We start from the raw sequence: 17,056 nt of genomic DNA on the forward strand, positions 1-17,056 counted from the left end.
TGTATTTCAGCCATCGTCCTCCATACCAGAGAGGCTTTGACCGTTTGGCTTGCTTGATTGCAGCACATGTTTCACAATCATGAATAACCTGAGCTATAGTGTCCATGGTCAGGTCCACCCCTCGGTCACGAGCCCATCTGTATGTTGCATCTCTACCTTGATGGCCTGAGGTGTCATGGGCCCATCGGGCTATAAATAATTCACCTTTATGTTGCCAGTCCAGGTCCACCCGAGCCACTTCAATCCTAGCAGCAAGATCCACCTGCTGGTTGTTTTGATGTTCTTTAGTAGCCCGATTCTTGGGCACATGAGCATCTACATGGCGTACCTTTACAACCAGGTTCTCTACCTGGGCAGCAATATCTTGCCACAATGCAGCAGCCCAGATGGGTTTGCCCCTGCGCTGCCAGTTGTTCTGCTTCCATTGCTGTAACCACCCCCACAGGGCATTTGCTACCATCCATGAATCAGTATAGAGATAGAGAACTGTCCACCTTTCTCGTTCAGCAATATCTAAAGCCAGCTGAATGGCTTTCACTTCTGCAAACTGACTCGATTCACCTTCTCCCTCAGCAGCTTCTGCAACTCGTCGTGTAGGACTCCATACAGCAGCTTTCCATCTCCGATGCTTTCCCACAATACGACCGGACCCATCAGTGAACAGGGCATATTTCTTCTCATTTTCTGGTAGCTTGTTGTGCAGTGGGTCTTCTTCAGCACGGACCACCTCCTCCTCTGATGATATCCCAAAGTATTTGCCTTCTGGCCAGTCCATAATCACTTCCAGGATTCCTGGGCGACTGGGGTTTCCTATTTGAGCCTGCTGAGTAATCAGTGCAACCCACTTGCTCCATGTAGCATCAGTTGCATGATGTGTAGAGGGGACCCTTCCTTTGAACATCCAGCCTAGTACTGGCAGCCGGGGTGCCAGGAGGAGCTGCGCTTCAGTACCGACCACTTCCGAAGCAGATCGAACTCCTTCATATGCTGCCAATATCTCCTTTTTGGTTGGAGTATAGCGGGCCTCAGATCCTCTGTATCCCTGACTCCAAAACCCCAGGGGTCAACCTCGAGTTTCCCCAGGTTCTTTCTGCCAGAGGCTCCAGGTGGGACCATTCTCCCTGGCTGCGGTGTAGAGCACATTCTTTACATCTGGTCCTGTTCGGACTGGCCCAAGGGCTACTGCATGAACTATTTCCTGTTTAATTTGTTCAAAGGCTTGTTGTTGCTCAGGGCCCCATTCAAAAGCATTCTTCTTACGGGTTACTTGGTAGACCGGGTTTACAATCAGACTGTAATTTGGAATATGCATTCTCCAAAACCCCACGACACCTAGGAAAGTTTGTGTTTCCTTTTTGCTAGTTGGTGGAGACATAGCTGTTATTTTGTTGATCACATCCATTGGGATTTGACGACGTCCATCTTGCCATTTTTATTCCTAAAAACTGGATCTCTCGTGCGGTCCTTTAACTTTATTTTGTTTTATGGCAAAACCGGCCTTCAGAAGGATTTGGACTATTTTCTTCCCTTTCTCGAAAACTTCCTCTGCAGTGTCACCCCACACAATGATGTCATCAATGTACTGCAGGTGTTCAGGAGCCTCCCCCTGCTCCAGCGCAGACTGGATCAGTCCATGGCAAATGGTAGGGCTATGTTTCCACCCCTGGGGCAGCTGATTCCAAGTATATTGGACTCCCCTCCAAGTGAAAGCAAACTGTGGCCTGCACTCTGCTGCTAGAGGGATGGAGAAAAATGCATTAGCAATATCAATTGTGGCGTACCACTTGGCTGCCTTTGATTCCAGTTCATACTGGAGTTCTAGCATGTCCGGCACTGCAGCACTCAGTGGTGGCGTGACTTCGTTCAGGCCACGATAGTCCACTGTTAGTCTCCACTCACCATTAGACTTTCTCACTGGCCATATGGGACTATTAAAAGGTGAATGGGTCTTGCTGATCACTCCTTGGCTCTCCAGTTGACGAATTAGCTTATGGATGGGAATCAGGGAGTCTCGGTTGGTGCGATATTGCCGCCGGTGCACAGTTGTGGTAGCGATTGGCACTTACTGTTCTTTGACCCTCAGCAACCCCACAACAGAAGGGTCCTCTGAGAGACCGGGCAAGGTAGACAACTGTTTAATGTCCTCTGTCTCTAAGGCAGCTATGCCCAAAAGCCCAGCGGAACCCTTTTGGGTCCTTGAAATATCCTCTCTAAGATAGTCTATGCCAAGGATGCCGGAGCATCCGGGCCAGTCACAATACGGTGCTTTTGCCACTCATTTCCGGTTAGACTCACTCAGCCTCCAATACAGTTAACTGCTGGGATCCCCCTGTCACACCATAAATACAGATGGGCTCTGGCCCTTTACAGCTTGATGGCATTAGAGTACATTGTGCACCGGTGTCTACTAAAGCCTTATACTTCTGTGCGTCAGACGTGCCAGGCCATCGAATCCACACTGTCCAATAAACTCGATTGTCCCTTTCCTCCCCCTGGCTGGAGGCAGGGCCCCTCTAGTCCTGGTCAGAATCTTCGTTTCTGTATTTAAAGGACTGCCTGCTGGAAGTTGGAGCAGCAAACTTTTCAGAGAACCCCTTTCTCCCGATTGTTTTCTTTTGCAACTCACATACCCGTGCCTCTAGAGTCTCAGTAGATTTTCCATCCCATTTTCTCATGTCCTCTCCATGGTCACGTAGGTAAAACCACAGGGTGGCGCGGGGTGTGTACCCACCATATTGTCTTCTTTGCACGGATGAATGTTTACCCCTAATAGCCGAGACACTGGTTTGTACAGGTGGGGAAGAAAATAAACTCTCTTTAAGTTGGTGGACCTCTTCAGAAAGTTTCTCCAAAGTATTCTCTTTTAGTTGGTGGCCACTGGTTCGTTCGGGTCGGGGGGAAGATAAGTTCTCTTTAAGTTGGTGGAACTCTTCAGAGAGTTTCTCCAGAGCCGAGACACAGGCCTGTTGGGAAGAGGAGAGACTTTCTTCGTACTGCCGGAGTTGTTTAGCCACTTCATCCACTGTGGGTTCCTCATCCTCTTTCCAGGTCATTATTGCCAATGAGCTGGCCCATGATGATGGTGCAGTCCGTATAAACTTCCGCCACAGGGGTCGAGTACACTGGACTTCATCTGGATCTGTGGATATTTGTGCGTCGTCTAGGTCCTTATAAATTACTTCCCGTACGGCTAATTCCCTCAGGTACTGAATTCCCTTCTCCATGGTGGTCCACTTGCCTGGTAGACATACAAGTTCTTCCTTGAAGGGATACCTTTCCTTCACAGCTGACAGAAGACGCCTCCAGAGGCTGTGAGATCGTGCTCCATCTCCAATTGCTTTGTCAATGCTTGCATCTCTAGCAAGGGATCCCAGCCGCCTGGCTTCCCTTCCCTCTAATTCCACACAATTGGCTCCAGTGTCCCAGCACCGGAGCAGCCAGGTGACAAGCTGCTCACCTATACAGCGACCAAAATCTTTTCGCACATCTCGTAGCTCACGCTGGTATAGGGTTCGGGTAGTTACTGTTGATTTTTTGACATCCTCATCCTCATCTTCATCCTCCTGCACATTTGATGGCCCAGCCCTGTCTTCTCCATACCCAGACTTAGCAGAAGACTGTCTGCGTTCTAAACGACCTGAATCTCTATACCATTTTTTCACCTGGTCTACAGGGGCAACTTGCACTGCTACAGCTCGCCTCTCCGACCCAGCCACAGGGTCTGCCACAGGGGTTGGAATACCCTCTGCAGGGGCAACTTGCACTGCTACAGTTCGTTTCTCTGACCCAGCCACAGGGTCTGCCACAGGGGTCGGAGTACCCTCTGCAGGGGCAACTTGCACTGCTACAGTTCGTTTCTCTGACCCAGCCACAGGAGTGGGAACGGCTGCAGGAGCTGGAACGGCTGCGGGAGCTGGAGCCGGAATGGCTGCGGGAGCTGGAGCCGGGACGGCTGCGGGAGCTGGAACGGCTGCGGGAGCTGGAGCCAGGACAGCTGCGGGAGCTGGAGCTGGAATGGCTGCAGGAGCTGGAGCCGGAACGGCCGCAGGGTCTGTCACTAGGTTGATAGTAGCATCAATTGCAGCTCGATAGGCACAAGCCAGACCCCAGCACGCTACAGTGATTTGTGTCACTTTGGAACTGCCAGAGTCACGACACCCTTTTTTCAAGCATTCTACCAGTTTTTTAGGATTTTGCAGTTGTTCAGGGGTGAATGTCCAAAACACTGGAGGTGCCCACTGCCCTAGAAACCTGCCCATATCCTCCCACACTCCCTGCCACTCGCAACTATCCCGCCTCAAGACAGATCTCCAGATGAGATTCCTAAGTAGTTGTTTAACCTTAAACAAAACCTGAAGCGCATTCAGGAGACATAACAACAAGAACATGCTGGTCTGAGTATCCCAAGGATATTCAACATCTTGGAGAGCTACCGTAACTAGCTCGGGGGATAAGAGGGTGGTGAAGGAGGAAGGGAGAGTGAACAGGTGGGAAAAAATATCTTCCCCTGTCCCCTCCACAGATTGACTCCCTGATGAAAAAAGGCAATAGGTGTAATTGCTAATAGTTTCTGAGATATGGTTTCCAAAGTATAGAGTCGACGACAGTGCTGAGTACAAATACCAGGTTAGAGTCATGACCAGAAATCTCACCATTTCATAAGCCATCGTTACACCACACAGTACCATAACGATCTTAAACCAGGGCCCGGAAAGGATAAACAGCACGACAGGGAGCACATACAGAAAGTAACGTGCTATAAAGCTCAATTTGGAAAACGGGCACAGCAGACTTGAGATTAAGGCAATCAACATTGTGACTAGCAACTATTAAGCAGGTTGAATACTTATACCAATTTTAGTTTAACACACTCTGGTCAAATCTGTCGATATCTCAACCCTTTGTGCCCCACATTGGGCACCAAGAAGGACTGTTGTGGTTTAGCCCGGCTGGCAGCTAAACACCACACAGCCGTTCGCTCACCCTCCCCCCTCCCTCTCTGGGATGGGGGAGGGAAACGGGAAAGTGAAGCCTGTGAGTTGAGATAAAGAGAGTTTATTAAGACAGGAAAAATAATAACAATAATAATAATAATAATAATAATAATAATAATAATAATAGTATTAATAATAATAACGTGTACGAAATAAGTGATGCACAATGCAATTGCTCACCACCCGTTGACCGATGCCCAGCCTATCCCCGAGCAGCCGGCCCCCCCCACCCCGGCTAGCCACCCCTATATATTGTTCAGCATGACGTCAGATGGTATGGAATACCCCTTTGGCCAGTTTGGGTCAGCTGTCCTGGGTCTGTCCCCTCCCAGCTCCTGCTGCATCCCTAGCCTGCTCGCTAGCAGGACAGAGCGAGAAGCTGAAAAGTCCTTGGCTTGGTGTAAGCACTGCTCTACAACAATTAAAACATCAGCATGTTATCAGCGCTCTTCTCATCCTAATCCAAAACATAGCACCCTGCCAGCTACTAGGAGGAAAATTAACTCTGTCCTAGCTGAAACCAGGACAAACATATATGTAGCCCTCCCAAAAAGGTATAAAAGAAGAAAAGATATGAGATAGACACTTCTGTGCTTCTAGTCTATGAATCAAAGCTTCCTTTTCTTAGTTGTGTAATAGTGGCTCTCTTCTAAGGTTCAAGAAGGCTTCCAGATGAACATGTACCTTTAAATGGGACAAAATAATTAGCTGCTCATTCTAGATGCAACTTTTTTTTTTTTTTAATAGAAAAAAAAATGCATCCACAAACACCTTCTACTGTAGTACAAACACGTTCTTCATTCTCAGAAAATTAAGTTTTTCAATTTATTTCAGATAGTAGTTGAAAATATGGTGGATCTAAACAATGTACATTGCTGTAAAGAGTTTTCACTGTCTTTGGGACAGTATTAGGTTTATGTGGCAACATTTTGGTAACAGGAGACTGCGGGGGTGACCTTTGTGAGAAGAGTCCAGAAGTTGCCGTATGTTAGATAAGAGCTGAATTCAACCAGCTCCAAAAGGGACCCACCACTGGCCAGAGGCACGTGAATAAGAGATGTTGTTTGCATCTCTGCAAAAGCAGATTTATGAAAGCAAAAAAAAAAAAAAATGCTGTGCAACAGCAGCTGGGAGAACAAGGAGTAAAAAACAGCCCTGTAGACACCAAGGTCAGTGCAGAAGGAGGGCAAGAGGTGTTCCAGGCATGGAGCAGAAGTTCCCCTGCAGCCTGTGGAGAGGACCCTGGTGGAGCAGGCTGTCCCCCTGCAGCCCATGGGTAAAATGGTGGAACAGATCTCCGTGCTGCAGTCCGTCAAGGAGCCAACGGTAGAGCATGTGGATGTGGCCTAAAGGAGGCTGAGGACCATGGAAAGCCCCCGCAGGAGCAGACTCTGGGCCAGAACTGTGGCCCATGGAGAGGTGCCCATGCAGGAGCAGGGGATCTGGAGGGAGCTGCTGCCTGTGGGGGACACATGTTGGAGCAGTTTGGTCCCTGTGGTATGGACCCATATTGGAGCAATTCCTGAAGAGCTGCTGCTGTCTGTGGGAAGCCCGTGCTGGATACATTTGGGAAGGACAGCATCCTGTGGGAGGGACTCCACATTGGAGCAGGGGAAGACAGTGACCATGAAGGAGCGGCAGAGATGAAGCATTAGGGACTGACCGCAGCCCCCCTTCCCCTTTCCCCTGTGCAGTCACGCAGGGGGAGGAGGTAGAAGAGGGTGGATGGGGGGAAGGTGTTTTTAGTTTGCTTTTAGTGTCTTACTGCTCAAATCTACTAGTGATAGGCAAGAAACTACATTAATCTCCCTATGCTGACTCTGTTTTGTCTGTGATGATAATTGCTGAGTGATCATCCTGTCCTTATCTCAACCCTTGAGCCCTTTCCATTGTGTTTTCTCCCCCTTTTCTTTTGAGGAGGAGGAGTAAAAGAGCAGTTGTGGTGGACTTCAGCTGCCCAGACAGGTAAAACCACTACAGGAATTCATATCATCTTCAATAAGATGTAGAGCAGAATTTTCTTATTTTCTATATAAGAAAATTAGGTAATTTTTCCTTCCTAAAATGTTCTGGAGCTCTAAAGTTCTAAGGCTTCATCCTTGGAGTTATCTAATGTTTATTGGCCTATAAATCATACTTGATTATAAACCATGTAAATCATGATTCAAGTATAGAAGATTTGTGCAGCTGGGAAAAGTGTAGAGCACCAGGGCAGAAGATGAGGAACTTAGCCACAGTGAGGACAGGTCTCACCATCATTAGAACTGAGTTTTATCCTTGATGATGATGTGTATGTACATAATCCAGATTTTTTATTTCCAAATTTTTATATTAAATTTCAGTTAATACAACCTTATGTTTAGGGGTTATATTCCCTAGATATTTTACATGAAAAAAGTAAAAACAAACAAACAAACAAACAAACAAAATTTAGTTTCACTGTGCATAGTACATGAGCGTTCTGCTAATCAAATGTATCTGTTTTAAGGCATTTCATAAAGCCCTTCATCACAGTTTTCATTTACTGTTTTACTGAAAGAAAGCTTTCAAAGAGGTTGGCGATTTACAGATTCATTCTGAAACCCACATTCTGAATTCATAAATACATATGTTCACAGTCAAGCTGCATTTGTGAATATTATATGTACAGTAAAAAGCAATTATTGCAGCTCATATTTTCAAATTAAGGTAGTCCCATCAAGTTGCTATCAGGTTCCACAAAGAGTTATAAGCAATATTACTTGAATTAGTGAACCCAGTAGAAAATATCATAAATAAATATGTCCTTTTACCTAGTAGCTGTATAATTAGGTTAGTGTAGTGTCATAGCTGAGCCTGTCTTTTCCACTGACACCCTAGATAAGAAATTTGTAAAGCAGTAGGCTTGACTGTTTCAAATACCTGTGAAATTCACTGAATATATTGTGCACTCATATCAGTCACCATGTATATTCTTATAACAGAGATTTCTTTTCCTCCTTTAGTTTGTTTAGTACTCCTGTAACTCTGAGTGAAAAAAATAGTAGTTCTAAAACAGGACTCTTGTATATGGATACTCCATGAACAGGAAATGACGGTAAAAAAGCTTATCTAAGAGCAACTTTTCAGAGATGCTTTGGTCCTATGTGACATGTTGAAAGAATATTTTTTACGAAGCCATATATTCTTGGAATTGATTATAATTCTTCCCTTGTTGGTAATTTAAGAGAAGTGACCTCTATGCATTTCTTCCCAGAAAGCAAGTTACTAAGTAGGTACTTCCTAGACTGATTGCAGGCAGGTCATGAGAACAGCTTGTCTAGAAATGATATAAAAGTTCTTACTTTGCCCTTCCCAGAAGTAGTAGTCAACATGACTGCCTTCCAGGCAAGAGATTGTACTAACATGCTTGGAGGCAGGTCAACATATATAGACAAATGCCTATTAAAGTCTAAATTCAAAGTCTTAATGTTTTGGCAAGAATCTAGTTCAGAATGCATCAAGAGAGGGAACATATCTAAATCAAATCCTTTACCTTTACCAGATAACTTATCTGCTGCTTAAAAAATCAATATACTTTTCTCTAAAGTCAATTATAAGGTACATCATGTACCACTGTCAGTAATTTAAAAGAGAATTTAAACTCCTTTTCAAACCTCAAAGGATTAGAGAAAATACCAAAATGGATTATTAGCAAAGCAAGACATACACCTTCATTTCTGGGGGTGTTGGTTGATGCAAACGGGCTTCACCCTAGGGTGCTGAGGGAGCTGGCGAAGGTGATTGCCAAGCTGCTTTCCACCATCTATCAGTGTTCCTGGTTAGCTGGAGTGGTCCCAGAGGACTGGAGGCTTGTCGATGTGACTCCCATCTACAAGAAGGGCTGTAAGGAGGATCAAGGGAACTACAGGCCTGTAAGCCTGATCTAGGTTCCAGGGAAAGTTATGGAGCAAATCATCTTGGGTGAGATCACATGGCACATGCATAGCATCCAGGGGATCAGGCCCAGCCAGCACGGGTTCACAAAAGGCAGGTCATGCTTGTCCAGCTTCAACTCCTGCTATGACAGTGGGACCAGACTGGTAGATGAGGGAAAGACTGTTGATGTAGTCTACTTAGACTTCAGCAAAGCCTTTGACACAGTTTCCCACAGTATTCTCCAGGGGAAACTGGCTGCCCGTGGCCTGGACCTGTATACTCTTTTCTGGGTAAAGAACTGGCTGGAGGGCCGTGCCCAGCGGGTAGCGGTTAATGGAGTTAAGTCCAGCTGACATCCCATTACAAGTGGTGTCCCCCCAGGGGTGGGTACTGGGGCCTATCTTGTTTAATATCTTTATTGATGACCTAGATGAGGGGATTGAGTGTACCCTCAGTAAGTTTGCAGAGGTAGTGTCAATCTGCCTGGGGGTACGGTGACCCTTCAGAGGGATCTGGATAGGCTGGATTGCTGGGCTGAGGCGAATGGGATGAGGTTCAACAAGGCCAAGTGCCAGGTCCTGCACTTTGGCCACAGTAACCCCATGCAACGCTATAGGCTTGGGGTAGAGTGGCTAGAAGACTGTGAAGAGGAAAAGGACCTGGGAGTGTTGATTAATGCTCATCTGAACATAAGCCGACGGTGTGCCCAGGTGGCCGAGAAGGTCAATGGCATCCTGGCCTGTATTAGAAATAGCATAGCCAGCAGGACCAGGGAGGTGATTGTCCCCCTGTACTCAGCTCTGGTGAGGCCGCATCTTGAGTACTGTGTTCAGTTTTGGGCCCCTCACTACAAGAAAGACATCAAGGCCCTGGATTGTGTCCAGAGAAGGGCAACAAAACTGGTGAGGGGTCCAGAGCACAAGTCTTGTGAGGAGCAGCTGAGGGAACTGGGATTGTTTAGTCTGGAGAAGAGGAAGCTCAGGGGAGACTTTATTGCTCTCTACAACTACCTGAAAGGAAGTTGTGGGGAGCTAGGTGTTGGCCTCTTCTCACAGATAACTAGCGATAGGAGAAGAAGCAATAGCCTCATGTTGCGCCAGGGGAGGTTCAGGTTGGGTATCGGGAAAAATTTCTCCTCAGAAAGAGTGGTTAGGTGTTGGAATGGATTGTCCAGGGAAGTGGTGGAGTCACAGTCCCTGGGGGGCATTTAAGGAAAGGTTGGGTGTGGTACTTAGGGACATGGTTTAGTAGACAATTTGGGTGGTAGGTGCATGGTCGGACTAGGTGATCTCTGAGGTGTTTTCCGACCTTAATGATTCTATGATTTTATGGAGTGCTGGAACACACAGTATAAGCTCTACAGAAGAAAACTTTAAAAACAAGATGGCAATCTGTCAAGTTAACTGATATTATTCTTGCAATTATCTTTCCTCATTTTCTACACCATGCTCTGGGCAGGGTGGATGGGACGAGAAAGGAAGTTAATAACCACTTTCTAAAGGCTGCTGTATTCCACTTTTACTGCCTCTAAAGATGGTTGTTGTCATATAAGGTAATGAGCCTTGTAAACTCTTATTGCTAGAAGCCACTATGTAGAAGATAAATATTTTAAATAGATAAGATAAATATCCAAACATATTTCCAATATACTTTAAAATTATAGTTAGTAGTAGCTGAACTTTAAAAAAAAAAATAAAAATCGAAAGAGCAATCCTTCATTTTGTGTATCATTTTTTATATAAATAAATTATATATATTTATATGTCCTGTCAGGCATCTTGCCTTGAGAAATACAATGTAATTTAAAGTATGTCACTTCAGGAGAAGTCACATGGGAGACACACAAAAGCAACTAGTATTTTCCTCAGAGGAAAACAATCCTACAGAGGACTTTCAATATCTGTTTCCCATAGCAACACACTTGTTGACCCACTTTTTATTGGTTTGTACCTCATTTCTAATTTCCAAAACTAATAAAAGAAAATAATCATTACTGAAATATAACTGAAATTTGATGCCAAAAAGTATTGACCGAATACAGAAATGCACAGTTTTTGTTTTGGTATAAGCCACATTTTATTTTCACATTTTTTCAGTAGCAAACTGTGTGTGTTTATGTGTGTGTGCGCATGTGCATGTATATAAAAATGTAATGACCGTATCAGTGTCATCAAAAATAACATTGGATTCCATTGCTTAAGTAATTATTATGCATGCCTTGTATAATCATGTATAGCTTGATTAGCACTTTTGAAAACAAAAGGTATAGATTAAATAAATTGACAGCTATTAATATCCCATAACAATGGCATACTGTTAAAACATGCAGCCAGGAAAAAAGTTCGTGTGATCTCCTGGACTCTTTTAGTTGCAAGACAGTTGAGTCAACATACAATTTTTCAGTTTTTCCTACAACAAAATGACCTAGCTAAAAAAGCTAAAAGCTAAAAGCTGATTTTTGAGCATCCCATCATTATGCTCCTATGAAACACAATAGAAAAAAATAAAGTGATGCAAAATGCACCAGCAATGAATTTTTATATATCCAAAGGCCACTGAGTAGAGGGAAACAAATGTGTCTTCCTAGGCAGCTGCCTTTGTTTTCTCTTCTTCTCATATCCAAAATGCATTTCTGATCCTAAAATCTTTCACATTAGACTCTTATGGAGCTTGTAGAATTTATTCTGTTCCTATCACATTTATTTATTTATTTATTCATTCTGAATTTCGTTCATCTTTAAATCTTACTAGAAGCAGTCTTGACTTGTCTGATATTCGAAGTCTTACTGATCTCAGACAGCAGTTATGGTGAGAAAAAGGGAACAAAGCTTTTATAAACTGAGCACTAAAATTTAGTTAATTTGGTTAAAATTCTATAGGGTGCTTGGTGTACCTTAGATATGTTCACCTGTCTTGACTAGATTTATATCTGCATGTTATGTTAGCAGGTAAAGGTAATATCAGTCAATATAGAAACTTGAATAAAAATACTGAATAACTGAGAACAACAAGGTAAGTCTACTTACAGACATCATATATTGATAACTAACAACAGTATTAGAGATATCTCCACTTTTCTGTTTTATTTAAAAGTGCTTCCCTCCCTCAATACTTACCCTGCTTTTTTTTTTTTTACTGTTAAATGACAAAAAGTGATTGCATAACTCTTATCTTGTTTTATATACTGCGTTGCTTGCTGATAATTATCCAATGGGCAATTAGAGAAGTTTTGTTTAAATTTTGGTTGTGTTTGACAAATAAAACTGCAGCTTTTACACCATCTAGACTTATGAAGAGCTATCTATTTAGGCATTAATGGTGCAAAGGCATGCTCCAGAAAATTTCCAAGGTCATTTAGAACTCTTAGTTGATGTCTATCTGCATGTTTAAGCATGTTTGAAAAAAACCTTACAGCACTTATGTTATTATGCACCCACAGACACACAGTAATAGTATATTTCAACATAATTATAAGGCTACTGGTAGATTATAAACTTATTTTCACCCGGCAAATGCATAAGAGACATGGCATAGCTGAAACGAAAATATTTGCATTCCTTCTCCACAGTCTTATATTGGATTAAAGATTTTTCCATCACTACAGCTGTCAAACTACAACAAAAGATTTAGTTAGTTTGCCTTCATTTAAAGAACTGTCTACTCTTTTTTTTTTTTTTTTATTACAGTGGTGTTTCTTTGTTTTTCAATTTTTTTTTAATTTTATTTATTTATTTATTTTTCCCACAACTGCATTTCTGATTTTCCTAACAGACCAAGACTTTAATATTTACCCACTAGAACTAAACTTTATGTCAAGGAAATTAGTCCCTTGATAGTTCAATTGTAAGCAAATGTGATAGTGCTATGATAGCTTTTAAGAAACTTTCCAAATACTACAAATTCCAAAGGAAACTGTTCTCTGCAAATAAAAAGCTATCTTCAGTTATTACAGTTGCAACATATTTTCCTAAAATCTAGAGATATTCTTTATGCTGAAAGTGGTACATTTTATCTGTCTTCTCAGCAATTGTACTGTCAGGTATTTTCCCTGCTTATTAACAAATAACTTTGGTGGCATTTAGGCTCTGGTAATCAGGAAGCTGGGAAGAAATTGATAATCAGGAAGCTGGGAAGAAATTGAAAGTACAGTAACATCACATAAATTACACATAGAAAAGATGCAATTTATAATTATGCCATGGATTACAGAAAAAACAAATATGAAAACACTAAGGAGGAAAAAGCTTATTTTTTAAAGAAATGCAGTGTCCACAAAAGAAGCAGTGTTTTTGAATGTACCAAAACAGAATCAAATCTGGAAATAGGAAGCTGGCTGTACCGTTTCTTCTTCTGATAAATTGGGATTTGTTGCAGGTCATGGCATGGCACTTGATAATATAAGTTGTATTATGAACAAAGATGGCTGAATAATGAAAAAGAGCAATCTTCGAAAACATCTAGGATCACCAGGTCTCATTATTCACATGTTACTATGGAAGAAAGCTATTTAAAAATATTTTATTTCAATCATTTGCAAGTTGAAACTGGAGTTTCTACCATATTTAATTTCTACATACTATATACATATATACAAGCATACACATATACATACATATGTATGTATTTCTGATGAACATATTTTTAATATCATTCTAATTCTAGATTTATTTTTATTTTTTTAATTTGAATGGACCAAACACAGTTTGAACTGAAAACAGATTCAACTGAATCAGCTGAGCAAAACATTAAACTGCTTCTTATTTTCTAAAATACAATTTGGGAATTGTACTCTGAGTACCTATTCTCTTTCATGGGACATGTGTGATGGTTTTACCTGGCTGTGCAGCTGAAGTCCACCACAACTGCTCTTTTACTCCTCCTCCTCAAAAGAAAAGGGGGAGAAAACACAACGGAAAGGGCTCAAGGGTTGAGATAAGGACAGGATGATCACTCAACAATTATCGTCACAGACAACAGAGTCAGCATAGGGAGATTAATGTAGTTTCTTGCCTATCACTAGTAGATTTGAGCAGTAAGACACTAAAAGCAAACTAAAAACACCTTCCCCCCATCCACCCTCTTCTACCTCCTCCCCCTGCGTGACTGCACAGGGGAAAGGGGAAGGGGGGCTGCGGTCAGTCCCTAATGCTTCATCTCTGCCGCTCCTTCATGGTCACTGTCTTCCCCTGCTCCAATGTGGAGTCCCTCCCACAGGATGCTGTCCTTCCCAAATGTATCCAGCACGGGCTTCCCACAGACAGCAGCAGCTCTTCAGGAATTGCTCCAATATGGGTCCATACCACAGGGACCAAACTGCTCCAACATGTGTCCCCCACAGGCAGCAGCTCCCTCCAGATCCCCTGCTCCTGCATGGGCACCTCTCCATGGGCCACAGTTCTGGCCCAGAGTCTGCTCCTGCGGGGGCTTTCCATGGTCCTCAGCCTCCTTTAGGCCACATCCACATGCTCTACCGTTGGCTCCTTGACGGACTGCAGCACGGAGATCTGTTCCACCATTTTACCCATGGGCTGCAGGGGGACAGCCTGCTCCACCAGGGTCCTCTCCACAGGCTGCAGGGGAACTTCTAGAGCTCCATGCCTGGAACACCTCTTGCCCTCCTTCTGCACTGACCTTGGTGTTTCTACAGGGCTGGTTCTCACTGCTCTCTCCCCGAGCTGCTCCCAGCTGCAGTTGTGCAGCAGTTTATTTCCTTTCTTAAAGATACCCTTCCAGAGGCCCAACCAGCATCGCTCACTGGTTCAGCTCTGGACAGGAGTGGGTCCCTTTCGGAGCCATCTGGAGCTGGCTCTGATCTGACATGGGGCAGCTGCTGGGCTCTGCTCACAGAGGAAACCCCTGAATCCCCCCCCTGCAACCAAACTGTTGCCACATTAACCCAATACAGAATGTTTCTCTGAGTCGTGCGTCTTGTGGTAGTATTGAAAATATTGGCATAGTGAAAGTATTATTCAGCATAATCAATTGACCTGGAAAGTTAGTCCTGTAAGTACTATCGAGATTCCAAAGGAAGAACAATACATTACTAAAAATGTAGAGCATCTTAGGTCAGTTCAACACATTTAGCTTTTTTAGTAATCTTGTAATGGTGAGGGGCTTTATTATTTCTTAGCACTTTTTTTTTTTTTTTTTTTTTTTATCAATTTGCAAGGATTTTCAGACAGAAATTGAGAATTTCTTAACTAGTTATTATCTTTCCACTAATAAACTTTTTTTTTTTTCCATTTGTCCATTGAGTATTCATTATAGTAATATCTACATTGCACATGAGCAGTTAAGAATATCTTTCTTTTATTATCTGCAATTCAGCATTCATCACTATATTTCTTTCAAAATAATGTGCCTTATTTAGAAAGAATAACAATGCCATAGCTTACATATTAGATGTTTGTGTACGTAATAGACTCCCTCCCACAAAAAATATAGAACACTTTGCAAATACCTAAAAGCTGATGTGGATCTGAGTGTACTGTTGCATATGTTTCTAGAAACTACAATTTGCATGAGAAAAGAAAAAATAACTGGAGAATAATCTTGATTTGTCTCTCACTCCAATTAAAGAAAAGGATGGAGGAGGGGAATGGAGAAAAGGAAATGTGTCACTTGGCCAAATTAATGGCAGATGTACACATCCAGGATATGTAAAACTTAGTGAATAAAGATTTAATGTTTCCGTCTCTTCAGTTTCTAATTGTCTTACTACCATGAAATGCTGTTAATGGAGCTTCTGAAGCTTTCCCCTAGGTTCTCAGTGAAAGCAGCAGTAAACAGAAATGGAAGCAGTAAGATCAACGTGTTTGCAGAGTAGTCAGAAAGAGAGAGCTGGAATATCTCTGATAGTCTCTATGCTTCAAAAAATGTCATTTTGTCATTTTTATTTTTTTTAATGCCATTATAATCACTGGATTAAGAAACAACAGATAAGTAAAAATTGTAAAGAAAAACTGTTTTATGAAAAGCAATGTACTTTAAAAGTCAGTCATAGTGGTGGGAAGAAAAAAAAAAGATTAAATGAGGAACTCTAAATTTTGAGATGTGTATTTCTGGTTTTCTGCAATATTCTTTAAGGTTAACTTTAGTAGGTATAATAATATGAACTACTAAACCTTATCATGTAAAAAAATGTTGAAACTCTTTAGCTGCTCCTGCACATCATATGCAAATTACTACTTTCCAATCAATAGGCATTTTAAAACACAATTGGTATTCTGGAGCTATAATATGCAATCTGTGCTACTGGTGTTATGTATTCATAGCATAGAATACCTTTAGAGAAACAATTACAATACATGCTGCAAATGTGTATTAAGACACAAATTACATTAAGGACCATGCTTTAAAAAGAGACATAACCCAGTCTTCAATTTTGCACCTGCAGTCATTTCCAGAATCAAGTGTGGACATATATAATTGCAAACCAAATGATTACAAGTAACTGTTGAGACACTTAATTTTCAGGTTTAGTCATCCGGTTACATACTTAAACGCTGTAATTTGTGTCAAAAATTATTAACGCCTATAAGATTGCAGTTACAAAATTTATTTTGCTTTTACAAATTGGGAATTAATATTGTTGAAGTTTATTTTCTTCAGGTTCTTTATTGGTCAAAAGGAAGGAGGATATTTGTAATAATATGAAGTGACTTTTTTGTTTGTTTGTTTAAACCAAGTGTACATTTCTGGTGAAATTTCAAATTTATGTAACCTATATTGCATCTAGACAAGCTGAAAAACGTATATATATATATATGTACATATATATATATATATAAGAAATGTGTTGAGAGGAAGGGGCTTGGTCCAAAACAGATTTAAAAAATTATTTACAGTTTTTTTTTTCCACCAAACTTCCAGCATGACAGAATTTTCTTAGACCCTTATGGCTAATTTCCTAAAGGCGTTGAAGCTGACTTGCTGTTATTAGTCATTTTACTGTGAGAATGTCATTCTGACAAAACAGCTGTGGTGAGTGGAATGTGTTTGTTTCTATGCTGGATACAAAAACCCTGCACCATGGACAAAATATACTGGAGTCTAATTAAATACTGGTTTTTAGTTAGACTGGACTTTACCAGAAAATTTCTAGCCAAAACTTCTCACGGTTGTGTTACCTAAACTTTAACTTGCCTCATGTAATACTTCTTAAA

The sequence above is a fragment of the Cygnus olor genome, chromosome 1 (assembly GCF_009769625.2).
Source record: "Cygnus olor isolate bCygOlo1 chromosome 1, bCygOlo1.pri.v2, whole genome shotgun sequence".
Taxonomy (NCBI): Eukaryota; Metazoa; Chordata; class Aves; order Anseriformes; family Anatidae; genus Cygnus; species Cygnus olor.